Source organism: Leucopleurus acutus (genome assembly GCF_964270905.1).
Source record: "Leucopleurus acutus genome assembly, chromosome: X".
NCBI classification, from domain to species: domain Eukaryota; kingdom Metazoa; phylum Chordata; class Mammalia; order Artiodactyla; family Delphinidae; genus Leucopleurus; species Leucopleurus acutus.
The window spans coordinates 14,782,218-14,803,585 of NC_139148.1; the positions used below are offsets into that span (position 1 = coordinate 14,782,218).

Genomic DNA, 21,368 nt, shown 5'->3' on the forward strand with positions numbered 1-21,368 from the left:
CTAACCAGTTGTTTTGGCTAAAATATGGGAAGGCATTCCTTGGGTTCTACATAAAAGTAGCAGTATTAAACAGTTTAATGGCAATCTCTTGATAGTCTGCTTACATGAATGATATTTCCTTCATTCATTGTGCTGGAAGAACCCAGTGGGAAGAGGAAGGAAAGAAAACAAAACCTAATACTATTTCAATTGACTGAGCTGGAGAAATGGAAGCTCCCTTAAGATCCAGATGGCACTTGACTGTCATTTTATAAGTGTTTTCCTTCAAGTGAAACTACTACCTTGCCTTCCAATTTCTGTCCAAGTGTTGAACAGTCCCTTATATCATCCAAGCCATTTACTTGCTACTCATGTTTAATACCTGTAAATTTCTTTTTAATGGCATCTTTAGAGCTAGCATAAATCATCTTGCTTTTTAAAGGTGCACTTTCAGGAGCCCAAGATCTGCTTTGCTTCCTCTACAATTATTTGTCTTTTGTCATCGCTTAAACAGAAGAGAACTGCTTTCTTTGTTTTTTTGATCTCCTCTTGTGTAGAAGATTTCCTTACGCGGCTCGGCCTCCGGTGGTGTGGCGCTGCGAGGAGAAGGAGGGGTGGCCGCTCCCCAACTATATTTTAAGACGAAAAAGGTGAAACGTTGTGTCTTTTATTAGAATAACAAGGTTATTCTGGTGTCTTATAAAAACCAATTAATATTGGACATAAAATGGTCTCATACATAGGCCAATAGCAAGTTCCAGAATTCTCTTTTTAAATAGGCAGCTAGCTACCAGTGAATTTCTTAAGCGACAAGCAGAGATGTGGAATACAGTTTGCTCGTTTCTTAGTTTTGTGAAAAAGGTTTTTTTATTGACAGAATATACCATATTCTATAGTATGATTTTTTTTTTACTTAAAATATTATGGCCACTTTTCTGTATCACTAAATATAGTTAAATAATTTTAGTAGTGGTATGATTTTCCATTTACATGATGTGATATCGTTTACTTTATCAATCCTACATTGACTAATGTTAGGTGGTTTTTTGTTGTTGATTATTATGAATAGCAGTGCAGTATACAACCTTTGCAGTATCCATCTTTGTCCATTTGTCTGATGGTCTCCTTAGCATAAATCTCTAGAAGTAGGATGGATTTTTGAATCAAATGGTACTCATACATTTAAAATGTTGATACCTATTGCCAGATTACTTTCCAGAAACCTTTATATTCCTACCTACTGTGAATGTGAGTTCACATTTTCCCCAGAAAGAGCACTAGATATTTGTCAGTTACTTTAATCATTACCAGCCTGATAGGTTAAAAGAGATTTCTCTCTCTCTTTTCTTTTTTACTTAATTGATGACTAATGAGATTGAACAGGCTTTCATCGATTTATTAAGACAGTTGTATTTCTTTTGTGAAAGGTCGGTTTATATCTGTTCTTTCTGTTTTCTCTGTGTGTTTACGTTATACTGATTTGTAAGAAGCTACTACAATTCTGGGACCAATTCCACTTCTGATCATCAACTAGGATTCTGCATCTGATTCCTGTGTGTGTGTGTGTGTGTGTGTGTGTGTGTGTGTGTGTGTGTGTGTGTCCCATACCACCACGCAATCCTACATGTCAGCTGGGTGTCCTACAATTCAACTCAATTTTGACACTCTCTGGAGATAGCATCAGATCCCACAAGTTAAGGGCTCAGTCCTAAAGGACTGCCCCCCTTTTCAGATGCCAGTCACATGTCCAGGTGGTCACCTGGGCTTCTGACTGGCTGGCTGCAGATTGGAGGTTCTAATGACCCCCTCCTTGTGTTAGATTAATTTCCTAGAGCGGCTCACAGAAACATTTTACTTCCTATATTAGCAGTTTATTGTAAAAGGATATAATTCAGGAACCCGCCAAATGGAAGAGATGCATAGGGCAAGGTATGGGGGAAGGGAGGGGACGTGGAGCTTCCATGCCCTCTCTGAGACTGCCACTCTGACCAAATCTCCACATATTCACCAACCCGGAAGCTTCCGAACCCTGTCCCTTTGGGTTTTTATGGGGTCTTCATTACGTAGTCATGATTGGTTACATCATTGGCCATTGATGATTGAACTCATTCTCCAGCCCCTCTCCCCTCCCCAGAGGTAGGGTGGCAGCAGGACTGAAAGTTCCAACCCTCTGATTATGTGGTTGGCTCCACTGGCAAGCCACCTCCACCCTTAGGTTACCTAGGGGCTTTCTAAGTCACCTCATTACCATAACAAAAGACACCTTTGTTGATTTCATCCCTTAGGAAATTCCAAGAGTTTTAGGAGTGCTGTGCCAGAAACTGTGGAACAAAGACCAAGTATGTATTTCTTATTCTTGTCACAATACCACACTAACATATTAAGGGTATTCAACTTTTGGCTCTTTTTAAATTATTATTTTGTATATTAAGAGGTGTACATATTCGTTGACTTTTTTCTTTTAATTTTTTTAATTAAAAAATTGAGGTATAATTGATTTAGAATATTATATTAGTTTCAGGTGTACAACATACAGTGATTCAAAAATTTTATAGGTTATATCCATTTATAGTTATTATAAAATATTGGCTATATTCCCTGTGCTGTACAATATATCCTTGTTGCTTATTTTATACATAGTTGTTCATGCCTCTTAATTCCCTACCCCTATCTTGCCCTTTCCCCTTCCTTCTTCCTACTGGTAACTTCTAATTTGTTCTCTATATCTGTGAGGCTGTTTCTTTTTTGTTATACTCACTAGTTTGTTTTTTCTTTTAGATTCCACATATAAGTGATAACATATAGTATTTGTCTTGCTCTGACTTATTTCAGTAAGCATAATACTCTCCAGGTCCATCTGTGTTGTTGCAAATGGTAAAATTTCCATCCACAAAACAAAAAGACAACCTACTGAATGGGAGAAAATATTTGCAAATGATATTACCAATAAGAGATTAATGTCAACAATATATAAACAGCTCATATAACTCAATATCAAAGAAAACCCAAGCACTCTGATTAAAAAATGGGCAGAAGACCTGAATAGACATTTTTCCAAAGAAGACATAGAGATGGTCAACAAGCACATGAAAAGATGCTTATCATCGCTAATCATCAGAGAAATGCAAATCGAAACCACAATGAGATATCACCTCACACCTGTCAGAATGGCTATCATCAAAAAGACCACAAATAACAAAAAAACTAAAACAAAAGTAACAAAAAACCTAAAAACAGAACTACCATATGATCCGGCAATTCCATTCCTGGGTATAAGTCCAAAGAAAATGAAAACACTAATTCAAAAAGATACATGTACCTCAATGTTCATAACAGCATTATTTACAATAGCCAAGATGGAAGCAACCTAAGTGTCCATTAACAGATGAATGGATAAAGATGTGATACACACACATACACAGACACACACACACACACAGGAATATTACTCAGCCATAAAAAAGAAAGAAATTTTGCCATTTGCAGTCCATTGACTTTTTAAACTATTTTATAGTGAAGCATGATAAACACTTACAGTATACAAGACATCAGTGAATTGTCACAAAGCCAACACTTATGTAACCCAGGTGAACACGTAAACACTGTCCCCCCCCACCCCACCCCCGGCCAAAGTTAGTAGTGTATCAAGGGCTGGGAGAAATGGGTGTGTTCTGCCCCAGGTTCAGACAATCTACAGTGCATTTTCTATACAGAATTTAAAATCAATGTAACTACTGACTAAAAGTTGGTCTGCTTTTTATTATCACCATGCATTGACCATTTAAAAAAATGTGTGTGTGTGTAACATCTGTTTTACTCTGTGTCTAGTTTATCTGTCCTTATTGGTTGGTGCTTGTTGTACGCCCAAAGAGATATTCTCCTACATTATCTTTTAGGAGCTTTATTGTTTTGACTTTTTTTTTTTTTGCGGTACGCGGGCCTCTCACTGTTGTGGCCTCTCCCGTTGCGGAACACAGGCTCCAGACGCGCAGGCTCAGCGGCCACGGCTCACGGGCCTGGCCTAGCCGCTCCGCGGCATGTGGGATCTTCCCGGACCCAGGCACGAACCCATGTCCCCTGCATCGGCAGGCGGACTCTCAACCACTGCACCACCAGGGAAGCCCTATTGTTTTGACTTCTACATTGAGATCTATAATCCATCTGAAATTAATGTTGTGTATGGTATGAGTTAGAGATCAATTTTAATTTTGTTTTCCTTTATGCATATCCAAATGTCTCAGCACCATTTATTGCAAAGATCAAACTTTCCTCACTGGTCTGCAGTGACAACATTAGTGTACAAAAAGCATCCATTTCATGTGTAATATTTCTGTGCTTTCTGTTCTTTCCTTTCATCTCTTTGTCTTATACATTGTCTTAATGACTGTGCTTCATAATAAGTCCTGATATCTGGAGAGAAAGTCTTTGTTATTCTTCTAGGTGTCTTGTTTTCCTTGGCCATTTGCATTTCTTTATACATTTTGAACCAGCCTACAAATTTCCGTTTAAAAACTTGTTAGGATTGCTTGGGATTCTACTGGATCTCTAGATCAATTTGGATAGAATTGACGTCTTTACAATGTTAAATCTCAAGAACATGGACCATCCCTTCACTTATTAGGTGTCCTTTAATTTTTAAAAATACTGTTTTCTTTAGTTTTCTATGTAGAGGTTTACCACTTTTCTTTCTGTTTTGATAGGAATTTGATATTTTTTGATGGTATTGTAAATGGTATTAAAAATTCATTTTCTAACTATTGCTGGTATATAGAAATACAGTTGATTTCTAGATATTATCTTTTATATCCCTCAGCTTTGATAAACTGATTTTTTTCTGATAGTTTATAGCTTATTTTGGATTTTCTATATGTACCGTCTGAATAATAGTTTTTTCCCTTCATTCCCAGTTGTCATACTTTTGTCCAGCTTTCTACTTGTTTGCAGTGGAACGGTTTGCCTGAATTACGCAGGCAGCATTATTGGAAGCAGAAATTTTTCTTAAATAAAAAATTCAAACTGTATTCCACTCTTACTTTTGAATTGCCTTTGAATTTAAACCCAAATCTCTGGGTACTTCAACAGCCATGAAGCCCAGAGAAAGGTAATAGTATCTTTTGAGACATCATTAATGTTCCTAAAGTCTATATAAACAGATCTTATAAAAATCTTTATTTTAAACCTTTAAAATTTAGTTTTAGTGGTGAGAACTCTTAATGTGTATCCCAAGGACTTATGTATGAAAGCTTATCAGTAGTTTGAATAATTCCTGAAAGTAGTGGAGTCACTAGTGAAGCCACAGCGCACCTCTCATGTGCTGTCTTAAGCATCATTCCTAGAAGCCACCCACCCGAGGTAGCCCAGGGAGCTCTCCACTTTGCAGAGGGCATTGGCTTGCCAGGATAATGCCATGTGGTGCCAATAGAGACGAATTGCAGGAAGAACTCTTGGAACTGCGTGGGGAGGGAAGTGGCATATGAGTGTCAGTGTGGGGAAGTGTCAGATAGTGTTTCATGGCGGAAAATTCCAAGTTGACTAGTAACTTGGTGGGTTGCAGCTGAGGGATCAGAGTCTTGTTGCAGCTTGTCTTCTGGCAATGTCATGCACGCCTCTCTGATCTGGAGGAGTCTGTGGGCTACTGTCAGTGAGGTAGTCAACAGATGCTGAGGAGTCTCAGGAAAAAGTGATTGCAGCTTAAAACAGACAACCTCTGCAGGCTTCTGTCCACAGGGGAGTCTGTGCCATCCTGGTTGTGGAATTTCAATGGTAGCAAAATGGAGCTGTGTTGATGGACCAGCAAGAGGCAATTATGACAAGCAAGGGCTCTATTGACTATTTTGGGAATTATAGGAATGGGAAAACAGAAGCTGCAGCTGTAATCACTGTCGTGGAATGAAATCCTCACCACCACCACCACCCCTTTCACAGCACTTTACGCTTGATGGGTGTTCAGTTAATGTGGTATGTGCGCAAATTGTCATTAGACTTTAGAAAACTTTTAGAAACTTTTTTGCAAGTGATGATTCAAATGTGCTCATTAAAAATATAGTGTCTTTAACCAATCTAACAGGTTAAATAATTTTATTATTCCTCTAGATTACAATTTTTAAAAGATCAAGTTTAGAGGAAAATCTTGTTCTAATTTTGGAGCATGATATATTTGAATTCAATTCGCAGTTTTCTATCTTAAAAAAATAGCTGTAATTATAAACAGCAAATGGATGGGGTGTGAGACTGATTTAAGTTAAAGAAATTGTGACCTTAATAATTCAGAATGCTCCGTATTCTTTCCAAAATGTATTGACACTGTAAGTAAAATTTATCTTTATAGTAAATGTTTTAGGATTCTGTAGAAAGCCACATAGAGTAAAATGCTACTTATTTCTTTTCCCAGTGGTGTTTTACTGAGTCATTTTATTAGTTGTATGTGCCTTTCTTGAGTTGGAAATTTATACAGGATTTCCTGTATAAAGAAATCCTTTCCACCCAAAATATAAATTCTATACCATTTTGTGTGTAGAAGCCCAATGGTGGGCCTTAAGTAAACACAAATGCTAGCTTTTACAGTTTTTAATGTGTTTTTATAGAATAACACTATCTTGTAAAATAGTCTGTTTCTCAGAGTTTTTCTAAATGGAATAATTTTAAACACTCCTTAAGGATCTTCCTTTCAAATAAATTATGAGGTGACTCCTTTTGTAAAACAAAGGTTCATTTATTAGCATGAATAATATTTCCTGATCTTTCCCTCTCCACTCCATGCATATTTTAGCTACTTATAAAGCTGGGTTTTCATATATAGTAATTCTTCTCAGTCACAGGGAGCACTTTAGAGATCGGTACCTGAATCTAGTATTTAATTATAGTTCTTACTTATGGCAGTATGTCTTCTCAATTGTGAGTTGTTTTTATGCCCTTGAATGTGGTAGGCTAACTATAGGATATCTTAATGTCATAGTTGATAGAAATAGAAATAGTTGATAATTTATAAAAGCTGTATAAAAATGTATGTTAGGCTATTAAGGTTAAGTTCCAAATAGAGCTTGGGGAATCTTTAGAAAACGTGACTTTAAAAAATATATGTATTGTTAAATCAGACTTACTAGTATCTAGTTTAGGCCTTGAGTGCTTAGTATATATTTGTTTCTTTTTTGGGGGAAGATGTTTCTAGTGACTACTTGATAAGTTTTGTATTTTTATAATTTTATAATTAGAATTCATGGGCCCAATTTACAGAAGACTTCTTAAAAATAATTAATTTTTAGTCCATTTGTCTCTTCTCTTAGCAAGTCCCCAGATGACAAATTGATTAAAACAACACTTAAATAAACTGAAACATTAACACTTATTAAAACAACTTGGAATAAACAAATACTATAATTTGGATTATTTAATATGTGTTTTTATGTGCTATATCTAGGAATTGAAAGTAATTGAGCAGTCTTTTTTAGGAATCACTTGATAGAAAGCAGAGAACATTTCCCACTTACAGAAGTAAATGGATGAAGTGTACCTGGTTATCTCAGGAAAAATTCAGCTTAGTATTAACAGGGAAATGGCTTTCAGTCATTCAGTCCATTCTGTCAGTACTGCTGGATTACAAATTAATTGCTGAATTTTGAGTATAATGCTCAGGATTCAGTATGAGAAATTGAACCACTGTGAGTGTTATTGAATAAGGGATTTATTATAGTACTCAGACTGTATACGGATTGTAGGAGTTGCTGGGAATGTGAAAGTCAGGAAGCAGAAGGATCAGAAAAATAGTCACTAATAGAGCCTCCTGAATTGCTGGTACAGGCGTGTAAGTCAGAACTTACTGGGAAAATTTTAAGAAGCAAGTGTATACAGACATCAAAGTGAGAATGCAAAGAGGATGATCCTGGAGAGGTCTGTGGAAGGCTGTTGCCTCTGTGTAGCTATTGCTTCTGTGGGTACAAAGCCCAGAGTCAGGCATCTCTTGTTGGGTCTTAGGCCACTGTTGATCAGGTGAAGAAGAGCTGGACACAGAGGGGATAAGAGGAGAGTTGAGGACAAGCTGAAACCTGCCCCAGGCACCTCTGCATTTATTCTCACCATGTCTTATCATAAAGACCTTCTAAGAGTTTGGCCGTCTCTAACTTGGTGTACTATACAGGGAAGGAAATTCTGGGAAACACAGTTCCCAGGTGGACCAAGTTCACAATAGAATGATCCAGTGCATTATGCTTCCCATTTTGGGCTGCTCTTTCAGATTCATCTCATCAGTAGATGATGAGGATGTTATAATACTTTGAGCCTCAAGATTTCCATTTCCTTATGGTATTTACTGAGGAACTGTTCATATGCTATTATCACTTGAGGATTTAAAATGCTGTACTTTGAATAACTTTTCTTTTTTTTCTTATTAACACTGTGGCCTTTTCCTAATGTATTTTATTATAATTTCTCTGTACCTTATTTACTGATTTTTGTCTTTGTTATTAAAGTTATACAATCCCAATAAATGAATTACAGGTCAGAAAATATTCAAATTTTGGAGAGGAAAATGGGTACAAAATTTATTTTTTAAAAATATTTATTTATTTATTTATCTTTGGCTGCATCGGGTCTTAGTTGCAGCATGCGGGATCTTTTGTTGTGGCGGTGCGTCTGCTCTTTGTTGTGGCACGCGGGCTCCAGAGCATGTGGGCTCTGTAGTTGCTGCTTGCGGGCTCTCTAGTTGAGGCGCGTGGGCTTAGTTGCCCCATGGCATGTGGGATCTTAGCTCCCTGACCAGGGATCGAACCCGTGTTCCCTGCATTGGAAGGTGGATTCTGTTTTTTTTTTTTTTTTTTGCGGTACACGGGCCTCTCACTGTTGTGGCCTCTCCAATTGCGGAGCACAGGCTCCGGATGCGCAGGCTCAGCGGCCATGGCTCACGGGCCCAGCCGCTCCACGGCATGTGGGATCTTCCCGGACCGGGGCACGAACCAGTGTCCCCTGCATCAGCAGGCGGACTCTCAACCACTGCGCCACCAGGGAAGCCCGAAGGTGGGTTCTTAACCACTGGACCACCAGGGAAGTTCCTTATTTATTTATTTCAAAATTTAAATATGAATAACTACATACTCTTTGGTGGATTTGGGATTAAAAATAACCGAGTATGCCATAAGACTTTCTGCTGACTTTCTGAAATGTTCATACTCCATTCTAGTAATGGTGAATAAAAGGAGATGACCTTTTGCAAGAGATTTTAATTTGAGAAAGTCTAGGCTCTTTGAAATACAGAGCCTCAAAAATTTGTCAGCTAGGTTGATACATTCAGCCAGCAAAATTAAGTGGTCTGCTGTTCTCAGACTCCCACTATATCCTTTGTGCTCCAGGTCTGCTTTCTGTCTCTGCAGTGCATGTGTAACACTTTCTAGTTGATTTTTTTTTAATGGATGATCTGACAGGGTAGGGGAGTAAGGACATGATGAAAGATAGAAAGTGCTGAAAATCGTTTTCATTTATCTCCTTCCTACAGTCCATAATGGGGTGGGGGTTCATTTGTCTATTTCCCATTTAATTTTCTTTTTTTTCTTCTCTAGAGTTGGAGAATCTCTTCTAATTTCTTTTAAGAACATTCACTGATAACGACTGAAGTATTCTGGAGAGTTAGATGTACCTCTCAGACATAGTCTTAGAATATTTTATAATTGTATAACTTAGAAATTAATTTAAAAATTAATTTTTATTGCAGTATAGTTGATTTACAATGTTGTGTTAGTTTCTGCTCTACAGCAAAGTGAATCAGTCATACATATACACATATCCACTCTTAGATTCTTTTCCCATATAGGCCATTACAGAGTATTGAGTACAGTTCCCTGTGCTATACAGTAGGTCCTTATTAGTTATCTGTTTTATATAGAGTAGTGTGTATGTGTCAATCCCAGTCTTCCAGTTTATCCCTTCCCTTAGTTCTAAATAATAATCTTCACTTACCTCCATCATGTTTTCTTTACTCTTTGATAGTAATTAATTGATAACACTTTTTTTGGAGTTTAGATTCAGTAACTCACCTCTTCTCTCTGTATTTTATCTTTTGAAAATGAAGCCTCATTTTATTTTCCATAGCTCAGGAAGAATACTTCCCATTTGTAGTCCTCTAACTGTACTTTGTGTGTGTCTTGTTTCTGTGGTTTCTTTCATGAAATCTTATAGGGCTAAAGGTAATTGAAGTGCCTTTGCTTTCCTCCACATCAAATAAATGCTTTACAAATATACCTCAGCAATTCTGCTTATAGATGGCTCTTTGATTTGTCAGTTCTTGTTTTCTGTCTTGGTACAACAGAAGATGATTTATAAAGTAAGTTGAAGGTTTCTTTGCTTACAAGACTCTGTAAATTATCAGTAATGTTGATAGTGCAATGAAATTTTAGAAGTGGTTCTAGATTTAGCATGGTTCTAAATTGTTTAGGCTGAGTAGAAAATTTTCCAATGATATTGTTTCAACTTAATAAAATAACAGTGCTTTGCAGGTAATTTAATTGTCATCAGAACTGGCAAGACTAAAATATTGCCTGCTGTAAAAATGTTTTATTTACTTTAATAAAAATATTGCTCTTAAAATGCTAATGACATTTCATGAATCTATTATTCCTTAGGGGTCTTGACATAAATTACTTGTCTCATTTGGGGAATTTCTTTAAGCACAGGCTCATAACTGAGATGATAAATCCCACTTTCTTGAGATATTAGCCTTCTTATTTCTGTCATCTATTGTGTTAAATTAATCTTATATTATTTAATTACTAATAATAGTTGTTTTTTTATTACATGGCTACTGTGCATCAGAGGCTCTACTTACATAACCTTGAATCCTCACCTATAAGTAGGTAGTATCAGTCCCTCTTAGTGAATGAGAAAAGAGACTTAAAGAGGTTAAATAACTTGCTCATGGTCACATAATTAATAAAGGTTGACACCCAGATGTGTTAGTATTCTCAGAAGGATAGACAGAAAGGTCCAGGTAGAGGAAGGGTTTGTGCCAACAAGCAGTACACTCGGCCTGATTGTTCATCATCTTAATTAGTCTTGGATTATTGAAATAACGTTATTTCATCTTCTAAGAAGGACATATTAAAGTGTATAAACTAAAATAAAATTCACTTTTGATTTTAAAAATTATTAGGATATGTTAGCTTATGTTAACAGTCATGCATATGTTTGCATTATTCAAAATAGATAATAAACAAATTTTTTTTTTTTTTTTTTTTTTTTTGCGGTACGCGGGCGTCTCACTGTTGTGGCCTCTCCCGTTGCGGAGCACAGGCTCCGGACGCGCAGGCTCAGCGGCCATGGCTCACGGGCCCAGCCGCTCCGCAGCATGTGGGATCTTCCCGGACCGGGGCATGAACCCGTGTCCCCTGTATCGGCAGGCGGACTCTCAATCACTGCGCCACCAGGGAAGCCCAATAAACAATTTTTAAAAATATTTATTTATTTATTTATGGCTGTGTTGGGTCTTCGTTGCTGTGTGCAAGCTTTCTCTAGTTGCGGGGAGCAGGGGCTACTCTTCATTGCGGTGCACAGGCTTCTCACTGCGGTGGCTTCTCTTGTTGTGGCTCACAGGCTCTAGGCGTGCAGGCTCAGTAGCTGTGGTGCACAGGCTTAGTTGCTGCAGGCATGTGGGGTCTTCCTGACCCAGGGATCGAACCTGTGTCCCCTGCATTGGCAGGCAGATTCTTAACCACTGTGCCACCAGGGAAGCCCCAATAAACAATATTTAAATTCTGGATGTGCATGGGTTTCTTTAAAATATTGAATCCTGTGTCTATGATTAAGTAAAGTGGGAGTTATTTCAAGGAAAATGATGATACCACACTGAAGAGCAGGCACCATGGTAACCAGGAAGTTGTCTAGTTTTCCCACCTACTCTGTTGTGAATGGGGAGCGGGCCCTTCAGTCAGGCTAGAGCAGAGCTCCTCCTCAGAAGCTGGTTAGGAGACTTTGATATAAGCTTTGTTTCCTCAATCCTATAATGAATGGGTATGGTTTATTCTAGCTTTAAGATTCTCTGATTCCCTGAAGAAGAAGATGGTAGTTTGTATTTCAGAGGGCTTTAGGTATCATATGTATGGAATTAAAAACACAAGTAATTAAGTTAGTACTGTGGAACTGTAAAGCACAATGTACTGTGGCTAATCCACATACAGATAGTAATTGACAGTATTGTTTACAAGTTAATTCTCTATCAGTTACTGTTATAAATATGCATAGTCAATTCTTAATTATTTAAGAATTGTTAGAGTGGTTTATCCCTGTATCTTTCTTGTAGAAATGTGGATCATTATTCTCGCTCAGTTGATATGCAGAATAGAGTTGAAATACTGGTACAGGATATAGTGGAGATATGGTATCTAGTTTACAGGAAATTATGTTTTATCTAAGGGAAATAGATATGTATGCAAACAATAAATGTTTAAATAAGTATGTAATGAATGTCATGTAAGTGCTGTATGTAAGAATTTATAGACTGGCTTTTTGAATTTTTATCATGGGAATCTGTTAATCTTAACTAAAAAAGAATGCAGAGTTTATAGAGAATAACTTCTAGCTAGGCTGAACAGAGAGGAAGTTATAATTTACTTGATTTTTAAAACAATGATGGCTAATATTTCAGTTGGCAAAGACTGGGGGCAGGGGTGGGGAAATGATTGGAACAAAGGCATAGAAATGGGAAAGTGAAAAGGCATGTTCTAGGTGTTGATTAGTAGGTGTAGTTGCTTTGGAGCCAAGGATTCTTACAGTGGAAGAGTGGGTGATTGTCAAAAATTATAGTTAAATTCACAGGAAAGCAATTGCCAAAGGTTATAGTTAATTTCAGATTAAGTAACATGACTGCTATGAGCCTAAATTTTCCCCTCTGTAAAATAAGGTCAGATGAGATGATCCCTAACCTACTTAATAGGTGTTCAGTAGGTATTTGTTGAATGAATAAGTGAGTGAGCAAATGAATGAATGAGTGAAAGAGATGTCTTTAGCCATTTTCCTTGACATCATTGCCTTAGAAATTTGGAATTTTGGTAGGCAGTAGGAAATTAACAATTTTTGCTAGTAAAATGATATAACAACTTTAGTCTAAAAAGAATAAGTCATGGTCTTTTCCTATAAATAATGGTTATGTGTTTTAAAATTTGTTTCTTTCTGTAGGAGTCAGTGGATTCCTGTCTGGACTATGAATTGTCAGGGCATTTTTGTTTTAAAATACAGTTTCTTTCTTTCAAATTCATTATTTACTTATTTATTTTTTGGCTGCGCCTCCGGCATGCGGGATCTTAGTTCCCCTATGAGGGATAGAACCTGAGCCCTCTGCATTGGGAGCAAGGAGTCTTAACCACTGGACCACCAGGGAAGTCCCTGTCAGGGCGCTTTTAACACTTAAAATATTGAGTCTTAAACTTATTAAGTATGAAAATATTTTAAAACTGAATGTAAGAGTTTAGAAACTTTTATAGCAATTTAACATTTTTACTGTATTTTACAATATAATTTACATGGGATTAAAAAAAAAAAACTAGACTATTATTCTAAATAGTTTGAGAATCTTTGGTCCGAATGATTCCAAAGTTTTTGGCTTTGGGTAGATGAAATGCCATGATTACATGAACTCACCTCTTTCCAAGGCATCTTTTCTAAGGATTCTAAAAGGATGTGATTATAATGTATTCATCTGAGAAGTGACTTCATAATGGAGCCTGAGAATACCCATAGAGCAGGTTATATTCTTGATGAAGCTGCCTTAAGCTGGAAACTAAGTTAAATCTTGAGATTCTTATGTTCTTAATTTGTATGACTTATATTCCTTACTGTTGATCTGAAGTTCAACTTTGTATTCATTCAGCTATCCATGATATCTCTGCATTTTGTAGTATAAAACTTCCCATAATAAATAACAATTAAATGACCCCATAATTGTCAATCATGTAATATTGTTTTCCATATGCTCCTCTGTATTCCCAGTTTCAGTTATGCCCAGTAGTCAAGGCAGAAATTTTATAATCATCTAGACTTTTCCATTTCTCATTCATCAACTATTTTTAAATTGGCACTGTGTCTTTTGAGTACACCTCCTAAAAACCTCAAATCTATCCACCTTTCTCTCCTCACTGCTGCTTTAGTTGAGATTTTCATCATTTACTGCCTGGCCTCCATCAATCAGTAGCTTTCTGATTAGTGTCTCTTCCCTAACCCTCTTCCTGCCTCCATGGTGATTTTTCTGAAACATAATACTGATAGGTACTCATCTAAAAGGCTGCTCTTGATTTACTGTTGTCTATGGCAGTAGCCTTCAAGTGTCTTGTGCAGCAGTTGAAAACTTTCTTAAAATATAGGGAAACATACCTGTTGCATGGCATACAAGGCCTTTAATGATTTAGTCCCTGCCTCGTTCCTGTCATTCCTGGACCTGTGCCCTAGATTTCACAGAAGCTGAATGACTTGGGTTCTACAAACATTCCTTGTGTTTTGGTTTCTTTTTCTTTTTTTTTTTTGGCCTATTTTAGCAAGAACTTTTCCTCGAATGCCTTTACCCTTTTGTCTGTCTCATATTCTGTTCTTGTCTTAAGATGTCACCTGAACCTCCTGAGTGATGAGTGTCTTTTGTATGCTAATGGATGACTTCTGGCAGAGGCCCCTAGATGACACCAGGATGTGGCCTGGTCACCAGAAGGACTAGCCATGATTAGAAGGTTAGAACTTTTAGCCCCCTTGTCCTATCCCCTACCTCTGGGGAGAAGAGGGGGCCAGAGATTGAGTTCAGTTACCAGTGGCCAGTGATTCAATCAGTCATGCCTATGTACTAAAACCTCCATGAAAACCCCTAAACAACAGGCTTTGGGGAGCTTCTGAGTTGGTGAACACATTGAAGTGCTGGGAGGTGCTGGGAAGGTGATATACCCTAGGAGGTCATGGAAGCTTTGCTCCTCTTCCCTCCACCCCCTGTAACTTGCCCTTTGCATCTCTTCGATTTGGCTGTTCCTGAGTTATATCCTTTATAATAAACCAGTAATGGTAAGTAAAGCATTTTCTTGAGTTCTGTGAGTCATTCTAGGGAATTATCAAACCTGAGGAAGGGTTTGTGGGAACCCCCAAATTTTTTAGCCGAGTCAGATTCAGTCAGTCATGCCTATGTACTAAAACCTCCATGAAAACCCCCCAGGTGTCCTGGGGACCTGGGACTTGTGACTGGCATCTAAAGTGAGGGAAGTCTGTGGGACTGAGCCCTTAAACCTGTGGAGTCTGATGTTAACTCTGGGTAGTTAGATTGTAGGACACCCAGGTGTTAGAGATTCGATGTTGGAAAAGATGCCACATATTTGGTGTCAGGGTGACTTAACCTCAGTTTACAAATGGAAACAAACCAAAGCTTCAAGAGACTGCTCTATTAAGTTAGTATGTGGGAGAGAGCTATAGCTTAAAAGTCCTCTTAACCGTATCTTCTTTTGTTTTATTTTATTTTATTTTATTTTTTTTGCGGTACGCGGGCCTCTCACTGTTGTGGCCTCTCCCGCTGTGGAGCACAGGCTCCGGACACGCAGGCTCAGCGGCCATGGGTCACGGGCCCAGCCGCTCTGCGGCATGTGGGATCTTCCTGGACCGGGGCATGAACCCGTGTCCCCTGCATCAGCAGGCGGACTCTCAACCACTGTGCCACCAGGAAAGCCCCTGTTTTGTTTTATTTTTAATTGTAATTTCCTTGAGGGAAAGAACCTATCTTTCTTTTCTTTTAACATATTAAATTTTTATTATTTATTAGTTATTTGTTCAAATCTCTTGTACTTAATTGAATGCTTTCATCAATTAATGGCCTTGATAAAATTGCTTGTAATTTTGACTGTTCTTTGTTTGGTCAAAGTAGTGTTACTTATCCTTCTAAAGTTAGCAGGACATACAGCTGGGGAAGTACAAGATCTTTAGCTTGATTTTTTTTTTTTTTTTTGAGTTCCTTCTGTATTTTAAATAGGACACAAATATCTCTGTAAATAAAAATAACTTCCTCCCAACACATTTGGAAAATATCCCAGACTTCTTTTTCATGCCTTGCAAAGTTGCTACTGTCTTGTTACTGTTTGTTCTTTCTCTTTGAAATAAGTGACCCTCCCAGGAATAGCTTAATCACCAGATGTTTGGCCAGCAGTATTCCACTTATTCTGGTTTTGTAGTTTTTCTGAAATAGGCTGAAAGGTAATCACTCCATTCCTTCCCTTGTTCTAAAACGATTTTACTCAATTGCTCTTGAAACTTACCTTGGTAGGTGATTTGGAACTGAAATGAAAAGAGAGAAGGTAAGCTATATATATTTTATACTGGTCCTTTATTAACTGACATTTATTAATTGAGAATTTTGACACTCATTTTCAGTTGGAGAGGTTCTGAGTGTTTAGAAATGAAACTGTGGGACTTCTAACAGAGGATCCTTATTTTTTAACTGAGGAAATGAAAGTTGTCAAGGTCAACCATAAAGCTGATACTTCGCCTTGGTGAGAGAAACCCAGGATTTAGTGTCTTTCTGATGTAATTTTCTGTCTACCACGAATCCGGAAACTTGGTAACATCAATTTGTGACAGCATTAACATTGTTTAGCCTGGAAGCAGCCTTTGTGAATTTTCCAGATTATTTGACAGTGTTTGAAATCACTTGATGTCTTCAGGACCAGTAAACTCTACCATGTAATTTTTTTAAAAATTAATTAATTAATTAATTTTTGGCTGTGTTGGGTCTTCATTGCTGCGCGCGGGATTTCTCTAGTTGTGGCGAGCGGGGGCTACTCTTTGTTGTGGTGAGCGGGCTTCTTGCAGTGGCTTCTCTTGTTGCGGAGCACGGGCTCTAGGCGCGTGGGCTTCAGTAGTTGTGGCACGCTGGCTCAGTAGTTGTGGTTCGCAGCCTCTAGAGCGCAGGCTCAGTAGTTGTGGCGCACAGGCCTAGTTGCTCCATGGCATGTGCGATCTTCCCAGACCAGGGCTCGAACCCGTGTCCCCTGCATTGGCAGGTGGATTCTTAACCACTGTGCCACCAGGGAAGTCCCTCTGCTGTGTACTTTTATCTTTTTCAATTAGTAGATTTTTCAAACTTCCAAAAAACAGCAATAAACCTCCTTTTTCAAATATATATAGAATCAGTGTACAAAACAGATATAAGTGGTATTTAGTTAGAATACAATCTTAAGTTTAATTTTGATTTATTGGAAAATAAATCATCGAGAAAATTCAAATTTGTGAAATGCTATATTAGAGTATTTCACTTCCATTTCTAACTTAAAATAACTGGATGGATGTACCATAATTCATTTAATCAGGCCCCTCTTGATATTTAGGTTGTTTCCATTCTTTTGCTTTTACACACAATGCTGCAGTGAATAGCATATGCTTATCGTGTATGTGTGTGTGTGTGTGTGCGTGTGTGTGTGTGTGAGAGTGTGAGTGAGTGTTTCCTGAGGATAAATTCCTAGGAATGTAATTGCTGTGTCATTAGAATATGTTTGTTTTTAGTTTTGAAAGATATCAAATTGGCCTCTAAAAAGTTGTATCTATCTATCTATATACATTCCTACCACCAATATATGAGCAAGCTTAATTCCCTCATGCTCTCATCAACATGGTACGTTAGTTTTGGTTTTTGCTAATCTGAAAAATTGTATCTCAGTATAGTTTTAATCTTCAGTTTTTATTATATGTAAAGTTGAGTAACCTTTTATATGTTTAAGAGCCATTTGTGTTTCCTCTTCTGTGAACTATTTGTTCATATCACTTTGCCCATTTTAAAAATTGGGTTTCTTACCCCTCTTATCAAGCAATAGGAACATTTTATGTTTTAGGGTTCTTTCTTTTTGTGATGTAAGTTGCAGATTCTCTTACTCATTTTTAAATTTCTCTTTTTCCTTTGGTTTTGCCTTTTTCATTGTTATGGATATGTAAACTCAAACTTAACATGCCTAAAATGGAATCCTGAATTTTTTCCCTTCCCTTAATCTGCTCCTTTTCTAGTTTTCCTTGCATCAAGAAGCAGCAACCTACTCATAGCCCAAGCCCCAAACCAAGAAGTTATCTTTGATTTCTGTTTCCCTCACTTCCCATCTCTAATCCGTCCCCAGCTGTATTGGCTTCCCCTCCAAATATATCTTAAATCTTTCCATTTCTCTTCATGTGTACCAATTTAGTCCATCCCGCCCTTATCCTTTCACCTGGGTGGTTGGAGTGGCTTCCTAGTTGTTAAACCCCCAAATTGATAGCTCCCCTTCCAGGCACAGAGCTGTTCTCTACTCTGTAGCTTGTGTGATCTTTTCAAAATGCAAATCATCTGATTATCATACCACCCCCCTGAACCCATCTCCCATTCTTGTTCAAAACCCTCTAGTGGTTCCCTCTGTCTCATGATACAGATAAAACTACTTAAACAACTTGCTGTTTTTCCAGCCTCACCTTGTACTGGGTTATTAACCACCCAACCCTTGCCACCTTTGAGTTTGTTGTGTTGGCCATGTTCCCTCCTGACCTGGGATTTTTGCATAAATAATTCTCTCCTGGTGCATCCCTCCTCCTCTGTAAGTTTATGCCTAATTGTCCTACAGATCTCAGCCCACTGAAAGCTTTCTCTGGAAAAGTCAGCCCTCCCTAATTAGGTGGCAAACCTCTGTACAAGCCCTTGTAGAGCCTTATAGCTCTTTTTCATAGCACTTACATTTGCAGTTTTACACTTATTGTGTGATCCTTTGATAAACTCCGTGAGGTAAGGGGTTTTGTGTCTTTCCTTTACCGATATATTCCCGGTGACTGTCATAGTGCCTGGCATATAGTTAACTCTCAAGACATATTTATGGAATGATTGCTTACTTTTAAGTTCTCAGGTGTGGAGTTTAAAGAATGTACTGGTTTACCCTTTCTGAAAAAATGTTACTGCATTTGCTTTAGGCCAGTCTTTGTTCTCATCTTTTCCCTATGGCTTTCCCAAGACCACTGAGATTCAGCAATCTCATCTCCAAAGTCTTAAAGCATTTCAGGTATGAAATGTTGTCTAGGCCAATGGTCTTGAATTCATTTGAAGCCTGTAGGTGTTCTTCAGCAGTCTTGGCCTTCAGTTCCTTCTCTTTTTTTCCATCTGAAAGTCAGTGTTTTGTTTGGTTGGTGGCGTTTTTTGTTTGTTTTTTGGGAGTAGAGGACAATAACTTAGACCACATTTTCTGATCCACATCAACCCAGCAAAATCTAGGTGGTTCCCAGCTTCTGTAAGTTTGTTCTAAATTCAGTTATTTAGAATTTGGAGATCAGAACAAATTATCCCATAGAAACCATGATAAAATTGATACATTTTCATGCAAGTGCTTTGAAAACCTTTTACACCAATAGTGTATCTTAAATAGTACAGTGTTAGTGTGAACTCTGAATTTCTCTGATCCCAGTTTAGTTCTCTTTTTCTCTCTGAACCGTGAGGCCCTCAGATACTCAGGAAGGGCTGGGAGTTTAGTAGGGTTGGCAGTGCTGGGAGAAATATCAGGTAACTGGGTAGGAGATACATTGACTGGATTTCCTACCTTGTGGAAGGATTCTAAGAGTAAAGGGTGCGGAGGCAACCTACATGATTCACAGTTTGCAATTTTTAAAAATTTATTTATTTATTTACTTAATTGGAGTATAGTTGCTTTACACTGCTGTGTCAGTTTCAGCAAAGTGAATCAGCCATATGTATACATATATCCCCTCTGTTTTGGATTTCCTTCCCATTTAGGTCACCACAGAACAATGGGTAGAGTTCCCTGAGCTATACAGTAGGTTCTCATTAGTTATCTATTTTACGTATAGCAGTGTGTATATGTCAATCTCAATCTCCCAATTCATCCTGCTCCCCCTTCCCCCTTGGTATCCCTACATTTGTTCATAGTTTGAAATTTTTATGCTATTAAACTGTGTGTATTTTACTCATGATACTCAAGTATCAGTTTGATTTAATGGAAACTGAATTATAGAGAATGGATTGATGAATCAAATTACTCTTCGCTATTGGGGGAATAAAGCAAAATGAAGATCCTGTTAAATACGTCAGGTGGTCCCATAAATAGGAGTGAGAAGTGCATTATCTCCTCACTTAGAGTCAACATGGAGAATTCTCTGCAAGAGAGTAGGATGTTTTTTTCATAAGGCTGTGCTTTCCACGGAAATGATTTCTTTCCGTACATGGATCACAAGTTTTAAGATGCTTTCAAACCATTCGAACTCTCTTATTATAGCAGAAGTTTTGTCATGTACCAAATTCATTCCTATCCAATTTCAGTGACAAAATGGCTCTTTCATTTGTATGTATAAAAACAATGCCAGGAACAAAAACAAAACTCATGATTCAACTGATTTTGTACTTTCTTTGGGAAGAAGAAAAGAACCGTTGAGATGAAGATTATAATTTCAGCAACAGAGGAAACATTCAAGGCTCAGGCAGCTCTTAAATTCAATACTAATAATCTATGAAATAAATTATAAGCCTTACATTTCTGTCAGTTCTTGTAGGTACCTGCTTGCCAATGCAGAGACAAGATTGCTTAATTCTAGGTGTCTTTCTTAGTGCAAGACGAGTCCACTTTAAAAAGCATTCTGTTGTTTGTTTACAAAGTTAATGGTTAGTAATCGGAAACTCAAACTATTTTTGAGAGATTCTTACAATCTTTTTGTTGGAAGGGACCTTAGAGGACATCTAATTTAGTACACAACTCTTTAGTACCACGGCCAGGCCAGAATGCTTCCAGCGGGCTCTTCCTGCCCGCTGCAGGTCCCCTTCTAGTGTGCTGTGCTTCGGATTACAGATCTTTTCTGTTCCTTGTATTTATCAGGCTCTCTAAGACTCTGTACTGCCTTGAACGCTCTTCTCACATCCCTGTTCCCATGGCTGGCTTCTTTACATTAAACAGATTTCGATCAAATTTTACCTCCTCAGACTACCTTTCCCAGACTACCTTATCTACTTACCCCGCCTTTTCAGTCTCCAAAACTCTCTATCATAAGACTGTTTTCTTTCCTTCATAATAATTGTCACTGTCTGGAATGATCGTGTTTGTCTGTTTATTGTCTGTCTCCCCTCATTGGCTCCATGAGAGCAGGGGCTCTGTCTGTGTTGTTCATTGCTGTATCCCGAAGCATCTGTGGTGGGCTGGCCCACTGTAGGATCTGAAAGATATTTATAGAATGAATGAGTAACCATTGATGGTTCATCATTGTCCAAATCACTACTGAGCTGACATCTGTCTCCTTTTCACTTCTACCACTGATCTTAGGTATTCCCCCTGAAATAACCCAAATCACCTGCTCTACTCCCTCTTTTTCAAAGAGTCTTCACACATTGGGATGCCAGTCATCTCTCATTGAGGCCTATTTTGCCCAGTTTCCTCACCAGCTCCTCCTCT

General features: G+C 37.9%; 1 protein-coding gene and 1 pseudogene across 2 annotated transcripts in view; one reads left to right on the forward strand and one right to left on the reverse strand.

Moving 5' to 3' along the window:
- Nucleotides 1-21,368, forward strand: part of CDKL5 (cyclin dependent kinase like 5) — a gene marked incomplete at its 3' end in the record, with an annotated part of 182,957 nt that overhangs the window by 27,655 nt on the left and 133,934 nt on the right. The gene's annotated exons all lie outside the window — the stretch shown is intronic.
- On the reverse strand, nt 223-21,166 carry LOC309978079 (annotated as a pseudogene). The gene is made up of 2 exons: nt 20,935-21,166; nt 223-608 (listed from the first exon to the last, which is right to left on the reverse strand). The product of its transcript is annotated as an uncharacterized misc_RNA (transcript).